General features: G+C 42.4%; 1 protein-coding gene across 1 annotated transcript in view; it reads right to left on the bottom strand.

Moving 5' to 3' along the window:
* The window catches only part of LOC110509315 (disabled homolog 2-interacting protein), a 205,112-nt gene that overhangs the window by 187,959 nt on the left and 3,794 nt on the right, over positions 1-13,359 (bottom strand). The window lies entirely within an intron of this gene.

The following is a 13,359-nucleotide window of genomic DNA, read 5'->3' as shown; positions in this document are numbered from 1 at the left end:
CTCCATCCAACCTCACTGAGCTCAAGCTGTTTTGCAAGGAGGAATGGGAAAAAAATTCAGTCTCTCGATGTGCAAAACTGATAGAGACATACCCCAAGCGACTTACAGCTGTAATCGCAGCAAAAGGTGGCGCTACAAAGTATTAACTTAAGGGGGCTGAATAATTTTGCACGCCCAATTTTTCAGTTTTTGATTTGTTAAAAAAGTTTGAAATATCCAATAAATGTCGTTCCACTTCATGATTGTGTCCCACTTGTTGTTGATTCTTCACAAAAAAATACAGTTTTATATCTTTATGTTTGAAGCCTGAAATGTGGCAAAAGTTCGCAAAGTTCAAGGGGGCCGAATACTTTCGCAAGGCACTGTACATTTGCTAGCTAAGTAAGTGAAAGTGAAACAAAAGTACAACGAAATATAGCTAGTGCTCTCTCGCTCTCTCTCTTGCTTATCCCTCAGTTTTGAAGAAATGAATTTGTTCAGAACTGTTCAACAAATATCTTTCCCCCTCTTTGAGTAAAGTACTCACCACAAATGTTCCACTGCAGTGTTAGCCAGCTGTAGCTTATGCTTTCAGTACTAGATTCATTTTCTGATCCTTTTGATTGGGTGGACAACATCTCAGTTCATGCTGCAAGAGCTCTGATAGGTTTTAGGACGCCCTCCGGATACTGTCATAATTACTTTGTAAGTCTATAGAACGGGGTAATAACCATGAGCCTCCTAGGTTTTGTATTAAAGTCAACATGCCCAGAGGAGGACGGAAGCAAGCTGTCCTCCGGCTACACCATGGTGCTACCCTACAGAATGCTGTTGAGGCTACTGTAGACCTTCATTGCAAAACTGTGTTTGAATCAATTATTTGGTGGCATGTGAATATGTTAAGTATAGTTTTATCTAAAAAGGATGACTTTTAATGTTCCACAATTTGTATTTATATTAAATTCACTGAGGAGGATGGTCCTCCCCTTCCTGTTCTGAGGAGACTGTACTGTATGCAGGGTTGGCAGAGTGGCTGATTCTGAGCTGTCCACACAGACAGTGGTCTTCCCTGTGGGCCTGAGCTCCTGTCTTATCTCTACCCTACACTGTTCTGGTCCGGTGGGCCACTCTGATTCAAAGACCGACATGGAAACACGATACATGCACTACAACCTGTGCAGCTAGCGCAAGATCCAGCTACGACAGGGTCATACATCTACCACAGCCACAACGGAGTCCTTCAGCTACCAAAAGGCTAACATAGGGTCCAACTACCGCAGGGCTATCGCAGGGTCCAACTGCTGATTGTACAGAGAGAGATTCAAAGCCATTAAAGAATGAAAGCCCCAATCAGCGAACACTACCCACCAACCAGGACAACTCATTATGGGGCCTCCCACACTCCCAACACAAGACACCCCCTCTCTTCTTTTCCTATTTTTGTTATCATTATATGTTCGACTATGAGAAAAGGAAACAAACCTTGGCCGACCTGCTAATCTAAAAGGCACGCGTCATTCTGTGAGCGAGAGAGAGAGAGATGAAAGAGAGATGATTATGCAACACTGAGCAGCACCGCAGTGCACCCAGTGACATACCCAAGCATGTAATATAGTGCCGCTCTTTTTCATGAAGAGTGCATACCTAAAAAGGGCTATAGGACAGTATAGAAAGATGAACTATATGTCCAACCATGTCTTTCTCTGTGTTTGTTTTGTATTCTATTACATTCAGAGCAATACTGGGACCCCTGTCTCCATTGGGTTCTAATGAAAAACCCTATAGTGGCGGTCCCACCGTCAGTCAGATACAATAGCTATCTTAACTGAGCCACACACAGACACAGACACACACACACACACACACACACACACACACACACACACACACACACACACACACACACACACACACACACACACACACACACACACACACACACACACACACACACACACACACACAGGGTTTCCACAACTCACATTTTGTGTCACAGTGTGTGTCTCTTTATTTATTAAGGATACCCATTAGCTGCTGCCAAGGCAGCTGCACTCTTCTTGGGGTCCAGCAACATTAAGGCAGTAATATACAATAAAAGAATACTACATTACATGTTTGCCCTTAGGCCACTACTCCACTACCACGTATCTACAATACAAAATCCATGTGTATGCTTGTGTCTGTGCCTGTGTGTGTGTGTGTCTTCAAAGTCCACGCTGTTCCGTAAGGTTTATTTTTGTCTGTTTAAAAAAAATCTGATGTGGAGAGTTTCATGTAGCCATGGCTCTATGTAGTGTGCGACTCCCATAGTCTGTTTCTGACTTGGGGATTGTGAAGAGACCTCTGGTGGCATGTCTTGTGGGGTATGCATGGATGTCTGAGCAGTGTGCTAGTAGTTTAAACAGACACCTCGGTGCATTCAGCATGTCAACACTTCTTACCAGAACAAGTAGTGATGAAGTCAAACTCTCCTCCACGTTTGAGAGATTGACAAGTGGGTGGGGGTTATATCCTTCCTGTTTGGCCCTGTCCGGGGGTGTCCTCGGAGTGGGCCACAGTGTCTCCTGACCCCTCCTGTCTCAGCCTCCAGTATTTATGCTGCAGTAGTTTATGTGTCGGGGGGCTAGGGTCAGTTTGTTATATCTGGAGTACTTCTCCTGTCCTATTCGGTGTCCTGTGTGAATCTAAGTGTGCGTTCTCTAATTCTCTCCTTCTCTCTTTCTCTCTCTCGGAGGACCTGAGCCCTAGGACCATGCCCCAGGACTACCTGACATGATGACTCCTTGCTGTCCCCAGTCCACCTGGCTGTGCTGCTGCTCCAGTTTCAACTGTTCTGCCTTATTATTATTCGACCATGCTGATCATTTATGAACATTTGAACATCTTGGCCATGTTCTGTTATAATCTCCACCCGGCACAGCCAGAAGAGGACTGGCCATCCCACATATGCTCTCTCTAATTCTCTCTTTCTTTCTCTCTCTCGGAGGACCTGAGCCCTAGGACCATGCCCCAGGAATACCTGACATGATGACTCCTTGCTGTCCCCAGTCCACCTGACTGTGCTGCTGCTCCAGTTTCAACTATTCTGCCTTATTATTATTCGACCATGCTGGTCATTTATGAACATTTGAACATCTTGACCATGTTTTGTTATAATCTCCACCCGGCACAGCCAGAAGAGGACTGGCAACCCCACATAGCCTGGTTCCTCTCTAGGTTTCTTCCTAGGTTTTGGCCTTTCTAGGGAGTTTTTCCTAGCCACTGTGCTTCTTCACCTGCATTGCTTGCTGTTTGGGGTTTTAGGCTGGGTTTCTGTACAGCACTTTGAGATATCAGCTGATGTACGAAGGGCTATATAAAATAAAAATAAAAATAAATAAAATAAAATAAACATGCATATTATTCATTTAAGGTCCAGCCCTGTTCTGAGCCAATTGTAATTTTCCTACGTCCTTCTTTGTGGGACCTGACCACACGACTGAACAGTAGTCCAGGCCTGTAGGACCTGCCTTGTTGAGTGTTGCAGCGCTTTATTATGGGCAGACTTCTCCCCATCTTAGCTACTGTTGCATTTAACATGTTTTGACCACGACGGTTTACAATCTAGGGTTACTCCAAGCAGTTTAGTCACCTCAACTTGCTTAATTTCCACATTATTCATTACATTCTCAACTTGATCAATTTCCACGTGATCCATTTCAAGATTTACTTGTGACTACGGGTTTAGTGAATGATTTATCCCAAATACAATGCTTTAAGTTTTTTGAAATATTTCGGACTAACTTATTTCTTGCCACCCATTCTGAAACTGACTGCAGGCCTTTGTTAATTGTTGCAGTGATTTCACTCGCTGTGGTAGCTGACGTGTGTCGCGTTGAGACATCCGCATCCATAGACACTCTGGCTTTACTCAAAGCTTGTCATTAGTAAAGATTGAAAAAAGTAAGGGGCCTAGAGACAGCTTCCCTGAGGAATTGCATTAAAGTGCACCCTCTGTGTTCTGTTAGTCAAGTAACTCCTTATCCACAATATGGCAGGGTGTGTAAAGCCATAACACGTACAGTACCTGTCAAAAAAGTTTGGACACAGCTACCCATTCAAGTTTTTTCTTTAAAAAAAATACGATATTCTACATTGTAGAATAATAGCGAAGACATCAAAACTATGAAATAACATATATGGAATCATGTAGTAACCAAAAAAGTGTTAACTTTGAATGGATTATGATAGAGACATGAAGTTTGGATTGATTTTCTTAGAGGATTATCTTTACAATTAACATAGTATTTTACCCATTGGTCAAATATGTGTTTTTAATTGGAGACTTTATATACATAATTACGTGCTTCTTTGTGATGTGAGAGACTGTCTTTGTATGCAAGGCACTTAATCCTAATTGCTCCTGTAAATTAGTCTGTATAAGAGTGTCTGCTAAATGACTAAAATATAAAATGTAAAAGTGTGTGTGTGTGTGTGTGTGTGTGTGTGTGTGTGTGTGTGTGTGTGTGTGTGTGTGTGTGTGTGTGTGTGTGTGAGCGAGAGAGAGAGAGAGAGAGAGAGGCTGGTGCAGTTCCTCTAGCTAGTGGGATTTGAAGCCTAGCAGAACGTTTTTTATAAAACCAACAAATAGATGAATTATTGAAGCAAACTAATAGACTTCTGCTCTGATGAATATTTCACAACTAGAGAGAGTGAGAGAGAGAAAGAGTTAGGGAGACACACACACACACACACACACACACACACACAGGGTGATGGGAAGAGTGTCCTCATTAGGAGTTCAGTAAACTACCAGTGTGTGTGTGTGTGTGTGTGTGTGTGTAACTTGCATAGTTTCATCCATTGTGATGCTAAATACACAATTAACACTCCCCTGTGACCTTTTCTCCCTAGCCTGTCCTTCTGTATGCTCTAGTCTGGTCTCCCCTCTGCTCTGTCACTACACACTGTATGACGCAGCCTAGTTTCAGTCACAATATACACTACAGTCGAACCTAGGGTTGGCGTCAATAAACCTGTCCTTCTGTATGCTCTAGTTTAAGTCACAATATACACTACAGTCGAACCTAGGGTTGCCGTCAATAAACCCTGTGACAAGATCAACCAATACAGCAGGGAAGTGTCCTGTGTGGCTCAGTTGGTAGAGCATGTCGCTTGCAACGCCACAGGGTTGTGGGTTTGAGTCCCAAGGGTGACGTAAACGTAAGCCCTCACTGAGTCGCTCTGCGTAAAGAGCGCCTAATATGAGTAAAGTTCGGTGGTTTTGATTTCCATTTCCCTTCCTACTCAAGTCAGTTTACAAGGGCATTGAATACCACAGCAAATACTTTCCACTTTTTTTTCCCCACCTGTTGAGTGGACATACTGATATGATAGAGAAAATATTATGAGTGTGAATATATTTTTTCCAATAGACCTATATATCATTTCTACGGTTTAATTGTTGTGCTCCGTGACATCAGCGATAACTTTCCTTGAACATTTTCTGCTTAATGAGTGCAGTTTCCTGAAGTACAAAGGCATTTGCTCATGATGTATTTATGACACGTCAACATGCCTGCACACATTCCATACGGTATTGCCCTACTTCCTCACGTGGGAGTGTAGTGTTCTGTCTTTCACACATACTCACACTTGCATAAACACACATGCAAGCACACGCACTCATGCACACGCACAGACAGGCACACACACACACATTCACGCACACACAGTTGCCTCTGTTAGGCAGAGCTGTCTGTGCTGGTGTAAGGACAATTTGTTCTGCGCAGGAAACAGAAAAGAGGGGAAAAATGTGTTTCACTCCAAGGTTCCCCCTCCTCTCACCCTATCCCCTTACAACCCCCCCCCCCAGCCCATCCCCCAACATCCCTGACACCTGGACATTCCAAATGTTGCCAAGGAAACCAACCTAAGTCCCAATGCTTGTGCTTGTTAGTTACAATGTCCCATTGTCATTATGGCCACTTTTATACACTGTCATTTCAGACATTACTGACTGCACTGGTCAGTGTTCGAATCCCAGAGCGGACGAGGTAAAAAATCTGTTGTTCTGCCCCTGAACAAGGCAGTTAACCCACTGTTCCTGGGCCATCACTGTAAACAAGAAAAAAAATCTGAGGGTACCGGGCAGTGTGTGTGTATTCCTGTGTACTCCTAAGAATACACACACGACCACAGTGTGTCTAGACTGCCCTGTCGAAAATAACAACTCCCCTTCTGTGTGTTCGACTCTAAATCTCCTGCCCTTAATAGCCACACGCAAACACACACACACACACACACACACACACACACACACACACACACACACAAACACACACACACACACACACACTGCCGTGTGAGAGACAGGGTCATAAAAAACAACCCCTATTTCAGTCACACACAAAAACACAGCCCTGTGTGGGAGGCAGGGTTCTAAATAAAACGACCCCTATTTCAAACACTCACTCACAAGTGCACACAGCCCTGTTTGAGAATCAGGGTGGTAAAAACAACCCATATTTCCTGCACATGGCCTCCACCCCCTAACCTCCCTTCTACAGCCACACAACTACTTCTGCTTGACATCAGGGACAGTTAGTCCTGCCAACAGCTCTCTTCCTAACAGCTCTTTTCCCCCCTGTGTCTGTGTGTTTGTGTCTATGTGTGTGTCAGACTATTAGAAACTAGTGGGCCATGCCATATTTGCAAAAGCTATGAATGGAGAATTCACCGGTTAGTTTACGGTTAGTTTCAGGAAGTCCTCTCTTCCTTGTGACTAATGACCTATGATTCACTTCAATAGCGGTACAGGATCTGGTTCAATCTTTTCACCACTACAATTTAGCATAAGCCTCCCTAAGGTGAAACAAGGACAGAGAGTACACACTGAAAAATAATATTCGGGAAAGGGTGATGGTTCTATGTGGAACCCATTAAGCTCTTCATTGTTTGTTTTTTTAATAGTTGAGAAAAAGGTTATTTTCTCTTTTAGCGATAACTAAAATACAGATATATATATAATATATATGATAGTTGTGCATCTGTGACTTTCCCACTCATCATTATTCAGGATTATCTGTAATCATGGTAGCATCCACGTTAATGTAGAAGAGTTTAGAAACATATTCTAATCTTAATTACAATAAAAGTGACAAAAAAAATGGCAATACATTATGTACAATTCATTTCTATTGGGCACAAAGTCATCTGAAACACTACCAAAACAAACAGCAAATTCATCAAGAAATTTGCAGAGTCACAAGCTTGATATGTAGTCGTTGCGTATGAATATGGGACCAACCACTTAACTTTTTAATACTTGAATACACATATAAGTGAATTTGTCCCAATACTTTTACTCCCCTAAAATGAGGGGACTATGTACAAAAAGTGCTGCTATTTCTAATCAGTTCACCCGATTGGGATGAAAATAACTTAAACACCTCAAATTAAAGCTGACAGTCTGTAAGTGGTTGACTAAATCACTCAATGGTTCTCAATTCTCTCCTCAGGGACCCCCAGCTGTTCCAGAGGTAATTCACTTGATTCAACTTGGCAATTAACACAATAATAACACCTCTGGAATTTTAACAATATAAAATGGCTGACCTGAATAAAACAACATGTGGTTCTTCAAAAGGATCTACATATCTTGATGGAACCATTCTCCATAAAGATTCTATAAAGAACCATAAAAAAAGGTTCTATATAGCTCCAAAAAGGGTTGTAACCATAGCGGAACCCCTTTTTTGGTGCTATATAGAACCTGTTTTCATGTTCTTCATAGAACCGTAGGAAAGGGTTCTTTATAGCACTGGACAGGTTCCATTTAGAACCTTATGAGCATGGTTCTTTATTGAACCTTTAACAATTGTTCTACAGCGCATTCGGAAAGTATTCAGACCCCTTCACTTTTTCCACATTTTGATACGTTACAGCTTTAATTTAAAATGTATTAAATCATTTTTTCCCCCTCAATCTACAAACAATACCCCATAATGACAAAGCAAAAAAAAGGTTTTTAGGATTTTTTCAAATGATTTAAAAAATAAAAATTATTATTTACATAACTATTCAGACACTTTGCTATGAGACTTGAACTTGAGCTCCGTTGCATCCTGTTTCCATTGATCATCCTTGAGATGTTTCTACAACTTGATTGGAGTCCACCTGTGGTAAATTAAATTGAGTTGACATGATTTAGAATGGCACACACCTGTCTATGTCGGGTCCCACAGTTGACAATGCATGCCAGAGCAAAAACCAAGCTCTGAGGTCAATGGAATTGTCCGTAGAGCTCCGAGACAGGATTGTGTTGAGGCAGAGATCTGAGAAGGGTACCTACAAATGTCTGCAGCATTGAAGGTCTCCAAGAACACAGTTGCCTCCATCATTCTTAAATGGAAGAAGTTTGGAACCAACAAGACTCTTCCTAGAGCTGGCCACCCAGCCAAACTGAGCAATCGGGGTGAGAAGGGCCAAGAGGTGACCAAGAAACTGATGGTCACTCTGACAGAGCTCCAGAGTACCTCTGTGGAGATGGGAGATCCTTCCAGAAGGACAACCATCTCTGCAGAACTGCACCAATCAGACCTTTATGGTAGAGTGGCCAGACGTAAGTCACTCCTTAGTAAAAGGCACCTGACAGCCCATTTGGAGTTTGCCAAAAGGCACCTAAAGAACTCGCAGACCATGAAAAACATGATTCTCTGGTCTGATGAAGCCAAGATTGAACTCTTTGACCTGAATGCAAAGCATCACGTCTGGAGGAAACCTTGTACCATCTCTACGAGGATGCATGGTGGTGCTGTGGGGGTGTATTTTAGTGGCAGGGACTGGGAGACTAGTCATGATCGAGGGAAAGGTGAATGGAGCAGAGTGCAGGCAGATCCTTGTTGAAAACCTGCTCGGGACCTCAGACGGGGGTGAAGGTTCACCTTCCAACAGGACAACGACCCTAAGCACAAAGCCAAGACAACTCAAGTCTCTGTCCTTGAGTGGCCCAGCCAGAGCTCGGACTTGAACCCGATCAAAAATCTCTGGAGAGATCTGAAAATTGCTGTGCAGCGATAGTCCCCATCCAACGGGAACATACCAATGTATATAGCCTCGTTATTGTTATGTAATTTTTTATTTTTTATTTTTTTACCATAGTTTATTTTGTAAATATTTTCTTAACTCTATTTCTTGATCTGCATTGTTGGTAAAGGGCTTGTAAGTAAGCACTTCACGGTTAGGTTTACACCTGTTGTATTTGGCGCATGTGACAAAAACAATTTGATTTGATTTTGAAACCTGACAGAGCTTGAGAGGATCTGAAGAGAAGAATGGGAGAAACTCCCTAAATACAGGTTTGCCAAGCTTGTAGCATCATACCCAAGAACACCCAGGGTTGTAATCACTGCCAAAGGTGCTTTAACAAAGCGCCGAGTAAAAGGTCTGACTACTTATGTAAATGCAATATTTCATTATTATAATTTTTATACGTTTGCAAAAAATGTCTAAAAACCTGTTTTTGCTTTGTCATTATGGGTTATTGTGGGTAGAAAAAAAACAATTCAATCCATTTCAGAATAAGTCTGTAACGTAACATCTGGAAAAAGCGAAGGGGTCTGGTCTGGTTACAAGCAAAATAACCCCTATCTTGTCTGGATACAAGCCAAACAACCCCTATCTGGTCCAATTTAGATTTTCTGTGTGTATTAAATGTGTTTGTGTAAATCTAAAACTATGTGTGTGTCTGATATTGTTTGACGTCTGTCTGTCTCTTTGTCTGTGCTCGAGTGTCTCCATTGGCCTTTTCCTGTTTTTCCACCTAGGAACTCAGTCCAGAACAATCTAAGATTGGCACTGGCACATAAGAAGGGTGTGTGTGTGAGAGAGCCACAGTGAGGCAAGGTCAAAGAGCCAAACAAATGTCAAACACAGCATGATGCATCTGGCACAACAGCACCGGTGCATTCCTTACCATCCACACACACGCACCTGCATGCATGCGCACATGCACACCACTCACACACACACTGCCCAGGCCCAGCAAACCTAGACACCCAGCTTCTACTGTTTCAAACCCACACACAACTACAGCACTTGCTTGCCTGAAACCTGAAGACTGATAGATCTGAAGACTGTGGTAGCACCCCACACCATAACACTTACAGACATAGGTTCTTAATCTGAGCCAGTTGGCGACAGCAAGAAAATAATTAATGGACATTTTTGTAGGGGTTGATATATTACTAATATGTGAAAATCAAGTCTAAAATTCGTAAGTGGAAATTACACATTTTAGAAGCCTTTTTAAGAATAATTTTGCACGCCCAATTTTTCAGTTTTTGATTTGTTAAAAAAGTTTGAAATATCGAATAAATGTCGTTCCACTTCATGATTGTGTCCCACTTGTTGTTGATTCTTCACAAAACAATACAGTTTTATATCTTTATGTTTGAAGCCTGAAATGTGGCAAAAGGTCGCAAAGTTCAAGGGGGCCGAATACTTTCGCAAGGCACTGTATGTATGTATGTATGTATGTATGTATGTATGTATGTATATATGTATGTATGTATGGAGCATAACGTATTTACAGTTTTATTCACATGTTTTAAAGTACTGGTGACAAATAATGCATTCCGATTATTGCATAGATTGTAATGAACACCTATGATGCCATGTTAATTGACATTATACAATGCATTCTGGGTGTCAGGTAAATAAATGTCTGTCAGACCAAAGATGTTATAATGAGGTGAAGGGTAAACTTCTGGAAGTGAATGATTATAGATGACAGAACCCCCTTCAACATGCATACTGCAAACAGACCAAACTAATCTTGTCTCCTCTTATTATCTTTGGTTGACGCGAAAAAACATACATGGTGGCGTGCACAAACTACCCATCGTCGGATTACTTTAGACTCTAGAAAGTGTTTTACCCAATTATTTGAATCAATGGAGAGCAAACCCGTGATGCGATGATTTATAAATAGTAATTGCTATTAGCTAATTCATATTGTGGTTTCTGACAGCCGAGAATTTTCTAAATATGACCACGTTACATCAATCTTTCCTCAGTTAACGCTAGGACTAATGTAGCCCACATTTTCCGGTTTGAATGATTGTGTTATGCTGTCACTACTTATGTGAATGTCTGAAAACTGCATCCAAAAATAAACTGGTCACATTCAGGATATAACTTTGTAAGGACTGTGTTTGTGCAAAAATGTGCAAAAATGCTGACTGTTGCGCCAATTGAAACAGGACGTTCTAAATGAGCATTCTAATCAAACGGGTTTCAGTGTATGCTGCAGGGACTGCTGTAGAATTATCATACACGTTTTTAAAAATCTACCCAAACCAGAATTTGTGGATAGATGGCAGCATTTGCGCAAAACCTGATAACGAACCACCGCATTTAACCATGGCAAGGTGTCGGGGATATGGTTGAATACAAACAGTGTAGTTATTCCCTCCGTAAGGCAATCAAACAGGCAAAACGTCAGTACAGAGACAAAGTGGAGTCACAATTCAAACGGCTCAGACAGGATGCGTATGGGAGGGTCTACAGACAACCACAGACTACAAAGGGAAAACCAGCCACGTCGCGGACATGGATGTCTTGCTTCCGGACAAGCTAAACACCTTCATAGTCCACTTTGAGGATAACACAGTGCCCCCTACGTAGCCTGCTACCAAGGACTGTGGGCTCTCCTTCTCTGTGGCCGATGTGAGTAAGATGTTTAAGCGTGTTAACCCTTGCAAGGCTGTCGACCCAGACAGCATCCCTAGCCACGTCCTAGAGGATGCGCAGACCAGCTGGCTGGAATGTTTACAGACTTGTTTACAGATGTTCATTCTCTCCCTATCCCAGTCTGCTGTCCCGACTTGCTTCAAGTTGTCCAACATTGTTCCTGTACCCAAGAAAACAAAGGTAACTGAACTAAATAACTATTGCCCATGTAGCACTCACTTCTGTCATCATGGAGTGCTTTGAGAGGCTAGTTAATGATCTTATCATATCACCTCTACTTTACCTGACACCCTAGACCCACTTCAATTTACCTCCCCAATAGATGCACAGACCAAGCAATCGACATCACACTGCACACTATAGTCAATGAACAGAATGCTGTTCATTGACTATAGCTCAGCATTCAACACCACAGTACCCTCCAAGCTCATCATTAAGCTTTGGGCCCTGGGTCTGAACCCCACCCTGTGCAACTGCGTCCTGGACTTCCTGACGGGCCTCCCCAGGTGGTGAAAGTAGGAAACAACACCTGCACTTTGCTGATCCTCAACACAGGGGCCCCACAAGGGTGCATGCTCAGCTCCCTCCTGTACTACCTGTTCAGCCATGACTGCGTGGCCAGCACGCCTCCAACTCAATCATCAAGTTTGCAGATGACACAACAGTAGTGGGCCTGATAACCAACATTGACAAGACAACCTACAGGGAGGAGGTGAGGGCCCTGGGAGAGTGGTGCCAGGAAAATAACATATCACTCAACATCAACAAAACCAAGGAGCTGATCTTGGACTTCATGAAAAAGCAGATGGAGCTCACACCTATCTACATTGGGGGTACTGTAGTGAATAAGGTGGAATGCTTCAAGTTCCTCAGCATACACATCACTGACAAACTGAAATGGTCCACCCACACAGACAGTGTGGTGAAGAAGGAGCAATAGAGCCTCTTCAAACTCGATTAATACATTTGTCTTGGCCCCTAAAACCCTCACAAACCTTTACAGATGCCCAATTGAGAGCATCCTGTTGGGCTGTATTACTGCGTGATACGGCAACTGCACTGCCCGCAACCAGGGGCAAACTACCTGCCCTCCAGGAAACCTACAACACAGGAAGGCCATCCAGAAGGCAAGGTCAGTACAGGTGCATCAAAGCTGGAACCAAGATACTGAAAAACAACTTCTATCTCAAGGCCATCAGACTGTTAAATAGCCATCACTAGCCGGCTTCCACCCGGTTGCACAAGCCTTTACCTTAGAGAATGCTGCCCTATATACATAGACTTGGAATCACTGGCCACTTTAGTAATGGAACACTAGTCACTTTAATAATGTTTACATACTGCTTTACTCATCTCATATGTATTTACTGTATTCTATTCTACTGTATTTTAGTCAATGCCAGTCCGACATTGCTCAATCTAATATTAATATTTTTCTTAAATCTTTTACTTTTAGATTTGTGTGTATTGTTGTGAATTGTTAGATACTACTGCACTGTTGGAGCTAGGAACAGAAGCATTTTGTTACACCCACAATAACATCTGCTACAAATCTGATTTGAATTTGACATACAGTATATCACTCTCCTCTCTCTTTCTGTTCCACGGTGGTTTACGACCAGCAGCAATTACACCTTTTGTTGAGGG

This window comes from Oncorhynchus mykiss, chromosome Y, assembly GCF_013265735.2.
Source record: "Oncorhynchus mykiss isolate Arlee chromosome Y, USDA_OmykA_1.1, whole genome shotgun sequence".
In the NCBI taxonomy this organism is placed as follows: Eukaryota; Metazoa; Chordata; class Actinopteri; order Salmoniformes; family Salmonidae; genus Oncorhynchus; species Oncorhynchus mykiss.
Note: the sequence above shows the minus strand (reverse complement) of the source record. Positions and strands in the feature narration are given on the sequence as shown.